We start from the raw sequence: 8,516 nt of genomic DNA on the forward strand, positions 1-8,516 counted from the left end.
AAGGCCTGGATTATCATCTAATTGTTCTTGTCTAAATGGACCTGGATAACCCATTTTCAACTTGTACAACTATACAACAACTATACAACTATACAACTATACAACTATACAACAATACAACTATAAACTATCCATTAAAATGTCAGGGTGCTGTTTGTTTGTTTTTTTTAATCTCTACCTTTTTATTATTTGGCTCCATGCTAAACTTAGAAAATGGACACATTCCCTCATCTTCACCTCCTCTACCCTCTAATACATAAACAACTCTTATATACTAAAGGTTTGCACAAGGTTTTAATATAAGCATTTAATTTTGTTTCATACATTTTATCTTATTTATTAGCTTCTTTTCAAACATTTTTAATTTTAATCAAAGCAGCACCATCTGTTGTGCTGCCCTAAATATCTGCAATAGAATATTTTCTAAGAAGAAAATGCCACCAACTGTCAGGCACAAAGGACCGATAACCTCTCTGAGGACTGAAATCTGATGGGGTAGGGGGAGCGGACTCCATGGAGACAGCTGGAAAACCAGAAGGCTGTGTTTATATAGCATTATGTGTTTGTGGGACAGAAAGTCTAGAAGGCAGAACTCTAAATATTTAGAATTTTTAAAATATGAATACGGAATATCTCTATTAACCAAAACAGTGCTCTGGAAGACATCCTTCTTGGTGAGAAACTCTGTCACTGTGAGTCTCAGCTGGAGCCCCCAGATGGCCCCTCCCACGTCCCTCAGCTCTCAGGCATTGCTACCCAGGCTCTTCTTCCCATTCCTCCTAGCTCTGGCAATCTTGAGGAAGAGAACTTTTGACGCCTCGGGGGATTTGTATGTATCTCATTTAATTAGCTTAAATGATACCTAATAGGAATCTAAGAAAGTCCATAAAGAGTGTTGGGACTTGAGAAATGCATGTCTCTGCCTACTGAAGTGCCTGAAACTGTGGACTTAAAGATGTGCTATGAAAGAGGGAAATGACTTTGTTATTCACATCTTTGGCACACACATTTATTTCCTCAGTAGTATGACCACAGACCCGACTAACCCAACTCAAATAATCATAAATTAAAAATTATGAAACTATACTGTAAGTTTACTGGGGCACCTGGTGGCTCAGTTGATTGAACATGTGACTCTTGCTCATGGGGTCATGAGTTCAATCCTGGCTTAGAGCTTACTCAAAAAAAAAAAAAGAAAGAAAAAGAAAGAAAGGAAAAGAAAAGAAGTAAGTTTACTGTACATGGAAACAAATTTAAAACTATCCATCTGGGGGCACCTGGGTGGCTCAGTGGGTTAAGCCTCTGCCTTCGGCTCGGGTCATGATCCCAGGGTCCTGGGATCGAGCCCCACGTCGGGCTCTCTGCTCAGGGGGGAGCCTGCTTCCCCTTCTCTCTCTGCCTGCCTCTCTGCCTACTTGTGATCTCTGTCTGTCAAATAAATAAATAAAATCTTAAAAAAAAAAAAACTATCCATCTGATGATATTTACATACTGGTCTCTTTCTGGTCAACACAGGTACACTCTAATATTTTCAAAAAGAAGAAACTTTTCAAAGCCAAGAGAGTTTTAATTAATATATACATATCCACAGGGATGAATTCATCTTTCTCCTGCTTTCTCCACTGGGTAAAGTTTTTGAGATACCAAGATGATAATCTTTATAGTTATAAAAATGAATCATAATAGTTATAAAGACATTACAACTGAGCTAATATAGCAACACTGTGGGTTGATCCATGGACACTGAATGGGTCATCTGGCAAATGTTTGCTCTCTCTGTAACGTTCTGGACACGGCACCAGGTACACCAGGGGTGAACAGGACAAGATGCAATCGTTGCCTATCAGATAGAAAGGTATTCCAGATTTTTTGCCATCAACCAGAAACAGATATAAAAAGCTGAAAGTGAGTTGTTCCGGTTAAGTATATTAGAGACAAGAAGTATTTAAGTTAATAAACAGAGCATCTGGCTAAAGAATTTCAATAATAATTTTCTCTCTAAGGAGTGTACCAAGCTCCCCCAGACGGTAATATACTGGTGATGAGGCACTTTTCTAGAGTCAAAAGACAATGGCTAAAATGCTGAGGACTTGTTCATTTCTGATAAACCAGTGCTACTAGGAGATAACAGCTTGGGCGTAAGCCTTCATGATTAAAATATTACTCTAAGATCATCTACAAAGACCAATACAAAAGAAATTTCTCAGGCATAGGATATTCCCGTAACAAAGGTCCAAGAATCTTGCACATTTCTACTGAAACTGTATTCTAAAAAGCACACACACCTCCCCTAACAGACCACGTAGACATCAGCCTGTCTGGGACAGAAAGAGCAGGTATTCAGGAAAAGGCAAGGCCTTTGGATTACTTAAATTTTCACCTCTTCTGACAATCACTGTCTTAGGAAAGATATCAACTGCAACTGATTTGCCTAATTAACATAATTTTTAGTATCTAGTTTCAGATACCACCCAGCCAGAGACTTCGTAGAGCTATCTAGAGGTTCAGTCTGGAGAGGGGCTGAGAACTCAGAGCTAGTGATGCAGAGTTGTATGCATGACAATGAAACTATGAGCATATGGATTTATTTCAGAGGCTGAGGTCCAGAGCCCAGGGTCATTTGAGCCTTGCCTCTCTGCATGGATGCCTGTGCCCTGGCCTGGGGTGAGGAAGGAGAAATCACTGATGGCCAATTAACAGAAAGACGTAAAGCTGACTGAGGGTGAATGTGTGTGCATGTGAGTGTGTATATGAGAGAGAGAGAAGGAGAGAGACAGAGGGAGAGGGAGAGAGAAAAAGAATGACAAGGAGAGGAAGTGAGAGACACCAACTGGAAAGCCCATGCCCGCTAAGCAATGACTGACTTAATCTCTAATTAAAAATCCCTGGTGGTATCCCATTCTAATGAAAACACAATTCAAGCTCTTTTCCAAGACTTGAAGGCTTCAGATGACTCTCTCCCACCTTGAAACTCTCCTTTTGCACTCCTCTCCATCTACAAGTTCTCCAAACGCCCCCACCCATTCATGCCTCAGGGCCTTTGCAGTTGCTGTTCCCTCCTTCTAGAAAGCTCTTCCTTCTGGTCTTCACTTGACAGCTGCTTCTCATCATTCACATTTCCGTTCAAATACTACTTCCTCTGAGAAGCTCCCTCTCTAGCACAGCCCGAGGTGTATTGCCTTGTATCTGAAAGGTATTTTTTTCATTTATTTGTACCTTGACTATTGACTCTGTTTCCCACAAAAACATAAAGTCTATAAGAGCAGGGTCTCAGTCTCTCTTTTTCAACAATGCATGCCCTACCCCCCCCCCCCACCCCAGCACCTAGAACACCTCCCGGTAGGTAGCAAATACTCAGTAAACCTTAGCTGAAACTCAATTCCTACCTTAAGGATGACTATGCAGAAAGTCACCCAGGATTTACCGCAAAAACCACTCTCTGCTCCCTTGCCACCCCTACCTTCCACCACAGTGACTGCAACCTACAACCACACCAACTCCGGATCAGCTTGCACAACCTATGGCTGGTCGCTTCCCTTGCAATTATCTCCAGCTTCCTTGCCATGTCTTCATCTGGAGGCTTCGTTCTCCTCATCTCCTACAGAACTTTCCATTCCCAACCAGATGAAAGCAGGTCAAGGTTTAAAGAATCCTTCAAAGACCAGCATTACATGTTACTAAGCATACTGTGTCTTAGGTTAAAAGGCAAAAAGAAAGAACATCTTTTCACCAGCTTTTCAGTGTTTGTGATTAAAAAAAAAAAAAAAAAATTCCCAAGGGCTGGGTGCTTTCCTTCCTCTCCCACTGGTCTAAGAAGAGGAAAGCCCCTCCAGTCAGTGCAGAAGGATGAACAGTAAATGGTAAGCTGGCCATCCCCCAACCCTGCGGATGACAAAAAGTCTCCCAGAAGAGGAAACAGGGCCATGGAACAGAGACTCAGTTCCTACTGCTCCTTAACTTTCTTTTACTCTCAAACTCATCCCCAGGATCTTACCCTTTCTGAGCCTGACCGTATGGCAGCCAAGTTCCTGATCAAGTCTAAGACCCCACTGCTTATTCAGTGCTGGTAGTCACCACCTGGGGAAAGAACTCCTGCCACCTCACCATGTGAGGGAACAGTACTTCTGACATCCTAATACAGAACCAGAAATACAGTTTTTTACTAACATGCTGCAATGTCCACTGTATCCTTTGTACACTATACACCAAGCCTGCTCCAAATCAAATACGTTTTTTATTGAAGTATAATTAACATACAGTGTAATAAAAATTTACTTTTATTTTTAACCCATAAAGGGTTCACCTGGAAGTTCTGATGTGTTCTGTTATCCACTGTAGTTAGAATAAACAGCAGAGGTTCACTGAAATTGTGAGAGTAGGGATATGCCCCTGGGTAGGCTTCTTCTAGGAAAGAAGGTTGAGTGGGACTTCAGGGAAAATATATCCAGAATGAAAAGAATTTTTGCAACACAATGCCTTGGAGATAACATAGCCTCCTGAATTTGGCCAGACACAGCACACCAAAGTGGCACATCAAAGATACAAAGAAGACAGAAGATAACTAATTGATGAAAGTCAGGAGCTATCAGAAGGGAAGGCAAAGTATGCAGACCACCTGTTCAAGTGAGGGGTAATTAAGAAAGTATATTCAGATCAGAAGATATATCCGTTGAGTGTGTACAAGGCAAAGTTGAACGATATGCACAAAGAATGTAGACTACAGAGGTTTCCTGGGAGGGTGTAAGGCAGAGGTCAAGCAGACCTTTATGTGATCCATTCTAAGCCACTTATGCTGGGACAATCTTAGGGTTTTTTTTTTAACTATAAAATGGAGCTAATTATGCCTGTTTCATACAGTTGATGGGAAGATTTAATAAAAGAACACACGTGAAAACACCGGGGATCACAGTGCCTGCCATGTGAGCTTTATGTTACTGGAATCAGCTGGAATGTATATTAAATAACTATCTGGCCCCCAACCCTGGATGGAATCGTAGTTTCCACAGAAGCCAAGTGGTAATCTGCATGGCTAGCAGAAGATGTTTATCAGAGACGTATAGGAAATGTGGCATATTTCACCTCTCTCCTACAATATTCCACATAAGGTGGAACACAGAAGTATCTCCTACAGAAGAAAACAGCTACCACTATGTTCTGGAATGAGATAACTTGAGAATTGCAATTTTCACAAAAGACAGACTTACATTTTAGGTTTTTTTCTTTAACAGTCTTTCAGTGGTATTCTTCTGACAATTAGTGTCTGTTTCTTTCTGAGCCTCAAAGATTTTTATGGATTTGGGGCAGAAGAACAAACTGAATATTTCCAACAAATCTGAAACGTGATCTCATTTTGTTGCATCTTTATAAGGAGACGTATAATCTGGGACGGTGACATTCAGGGACTACGGTAAAAATATCACTCCAGGAAAGAAGCTCCACTGAGCAGGGAATGAAGATCTCCTCCTCCATATGAACAATTAAGGAAGACCCACGAAGCCCGACCAGGGTGATACAATCAGTTTCTGAAAACATTTTCTCCTTATAAACCAAAGCTGCCATTATCTCAATTGTCTCTGAGTCGGAGGGCCTGGTGGCTCAGTTGGTTAGGTGTTCTACTATTGATTTTGGCTCAGATCATGATCTCAGGGTCCAGAGATGGAGCCTGGTGTTGGGCTCTGTGCTCAGCAGGGGGTCTGCTTGAAGATTTGTCTCCCTTTGCCTGTCCTCTCCTCCCCCCACTTTCTGTCTCTGAAATGAATAAATCTTTAAAAAACAATAAAATAAAGTGTCTCTAAGGCAACTGGCCTTATTCAGTGACAACAGACTACAAAACAATCTGAGTGTCTCTTTTGCATATCTGGGTGTGAAAAACAGTCCTTGCTGAGAAGAAAAGGAAGTTACACAACCAATTTACAAATGTCAAATCAACTTGTTTTCAAAAGGAAAATAACCTCATACCCTGACCAGGTCTTCCCAAATACTGAATATCTCCGTGTAAATAAGACAGTGTCACCGTCTGCAGTTGGGAGAGGAAGTCTGAAGACCGGAAAGTCAAACACCCACACGATAGCACAGTACACGCAGCCATCAGAAACCTAAACATCAGTGTGAAAACGAGCAGAAGAGCCAAGGAGGGCAAGGAGTTTCTGGCTCTCCTGCAGTCCCTTAACTATCCACCTAATCAGAGTACTCAGATGCATGTGACTTTTTTGAGTTTAGAATCTGCAGTTTTTGTGGTTTCTGATGGCATCCACGGATGTTATTCCTATCCCCTCTCCCACATACAGTTTTTAAATATTTTAACAGCAAGCACCACCCCCACCTCCACCCCCACTTTCCCCCCAACACCTCTCTCCCCACCCCTTCTACTGAAGATCCTGTAAGAAGGTGTTTGGGGTTTGTATTTAGTTTCTAGAAATCGTCTGCAGATTTTCTTTTAAGCCAAAATAACAGAAGAAAGAGGCTGAGATCTCCAGAGAACCCTAGAGCAACAGCCTCAAAATAACAAGTCGTTTCTTTTTTAGCTTGAAAACTAACGGGAGCCCAAACCTTGCGAGCTTCTCAACCACCGCTCTTTCCCCCAAACTGCCTCGGTGCTTGTTTTGTTAGGTCTAGTTCTACTGTGGCGGGAAGAAGGGTTTGTTGGAAATTTTTCTAAGATAAAAAACGAGAATCTTCCAGATCTCTAGCCCCGGTTCGCGGACAGACCCTTTTACAAAACAAAGGTGAGCAAGGAGCCCCCACCCTTGTCGGCACGCGAGTGCCCAAGCTCCCCCTAAGATTTGAGAAAAACGGGTCCCAAAGCAGGTCCTCCCGACTCGCAGCGCCCCTCCTCCCGCCCTGGGGGTCCGAGCGCCCCGCAATCCTCTCCGCCCCGGGTGTCCAGTCTCTCCAGCCCCTAAACCAGGAAGCCAAGCGCTCGGACGCTCCCGGGGTCGGGAGAGTGCGCGGAGGGAGCTGTCGGTTCAGCGTGCCCCCTACCCGCGACGCTCAGAGGCTGCACAGATCGCAGGCCGCCCCAACCAGCGTGGGGAACTCGGTCTCCCCGATCCCCAGTCCCCCTCACCCGGGCAATGCAAACGTGCAGGGAAGCCGGCGGGAGAGAGTTACCCTCCAAGGCCCAGGAGCGGTGACTGCAGGGGTTTGCGGGGCTGGGCGGCCGGAGGCCCGCTACTCTCCGCCCGCCGCCGCTCGCTCCAGCCGGATGCTGCTGCTCCCGCGGCGCCTGCCGCATCGGGCCGCCGAAGCCCAAGGCCGGCGGAAAAAACCGGAGGAAGGTGGCCCGGGTTAGGCTTGGCACGGGCACGATTCCTCCACCGACCAGGCGGGCGAGCTGCGGAAAGCGCCGCGCCGCGGAGAATCGGAGGCGCCCGCCAGCCGGTGCGCTGCCCTCCGCGCCCGGTCTGGATCCCGGGAGACTGCGCCGAGCGCCTCCGGAGCCGCTGGGAAGCTCCTCCTGCTCGCCTGCTGGCGCCAGACGCGCGGTGACCACGGCCGCCCCCAAGTTCACGGAGGAAGGTGCAATGCAGAGGGAGACTGAGGGGGGCTCCGCGTCCCGGGAGCAGGGCGGCCGGAAAGCCCGTACCTTTCGGGCTGGGCGGACACCAGCCGCGCGCCCTTCCCGGGCGTCCCGGACAGGAAAATCACCACGAAGGGAGGGCCGGGGAAAAGCAGCGGGTGGCTTCAGGACAAGGTAGGAGGATCGAGTTCCACAGCCAAGAAGACACTCCCATCCTGCCTTGGTTTGTTTGGAAAGCTGCAGCGGGGAAAGTGTGGGGCGGCCAGGGTACTCCCCTTCCCCACCGGGGTGGCGGGCCGCAGAAAAAAACACATTTGCTTGGCGCACCGGGACCTTCTGTGACACCAAGTGAGGCAGGCGGTTTGGTCCCTAGCAGAAAGGGAGGGAGTGTTCAGAACTCGAGAATTCCTGGGCTCCGCCTTTCAAGGACAAATGCGTTAGTGCTCCTTTGTCTTTTGGAGGAGACGTTACTTTAGGGAGAAGAACGAAGGTGGGACGTGGATTTTTCTTTCTTGTTAAAGTAGCTCTCTTGAGAAAAGCATAAATTAATAATGTCCTCATACTTGGATGGCTCTGAATACTTTTTATATTTCAGTGTTTGTGAAGTAATTCATTGTCTAGCAACATTCAGTTAAGAGCTCCAGCCTTTGGACAGTGAACATCGTAATCACATGCCATCAAATGACCCCAGAGAGAAGAGCCACGGACTTGGGTCTAATTCAAAGCGGCAGCGTGTCACCGCACTGAAATAAAGTCCTTCATCTCTGCTGGCCCTTCTGGTATTTGTGTTAATTTTAACAACAGCCCTGGGAGACAACACTTGTTATTATCCCGGTTTTACCAATCAAAAAACTTGAGTGTTCAGAAAATGCCTATCTCCTTCCTTTTCCACAAATTGCCTTTGAAGTAACCCACACAAATTTTGAAATTTTGAAGGTCACTCCGGATACATCAGAGTAGTGAATGATGTTTGGGAAATTTGCCCACCTAGGTCAAT

The 8,516-nt window shown here is 45.5% G+C and overlaps 1 protein-coding gene across 1 annotated transcript in view; it reads right to left on the minus strand.

The window, feature by feature from the left end:
- The window catches only part of LOC111150282 (ST3 beta-galactoside alpha-2,3-sialyltransferase 6), a 63,903-nt gene extending 55,642 nt beyond the window's left edge, over positions 1-8,261 (minus strand). The window contains exon 1 of the mRNA XM_022507727.1: positions 7,586-8,261. The gene's annotated coding sequence lies outside the window, so the exon portion shown is untranslated. The remainder of the gene's footprint in view (positions 1-7,585) is intronic.
- Between the last annotated feature and the right edge of the window lie 255 nt (positions 8,262-8,516).

The sequence above is a fragment of the Enhydra lutris genome, unplaced genomic scaffold (genome assembly GCF_002288905.1).
Source record: "Enhydra lutris kenyoni isolate GAN:26980312 unplaced genomic scaffold, ASM228890v2 scaffoldscaffold2, whole genome shotgun sequence".
NCBI lineage: Eukaryota > Metazoa > Chordata > Mammalia > Carnivora > Mustelidae > Enhydra > Enhydra lutris.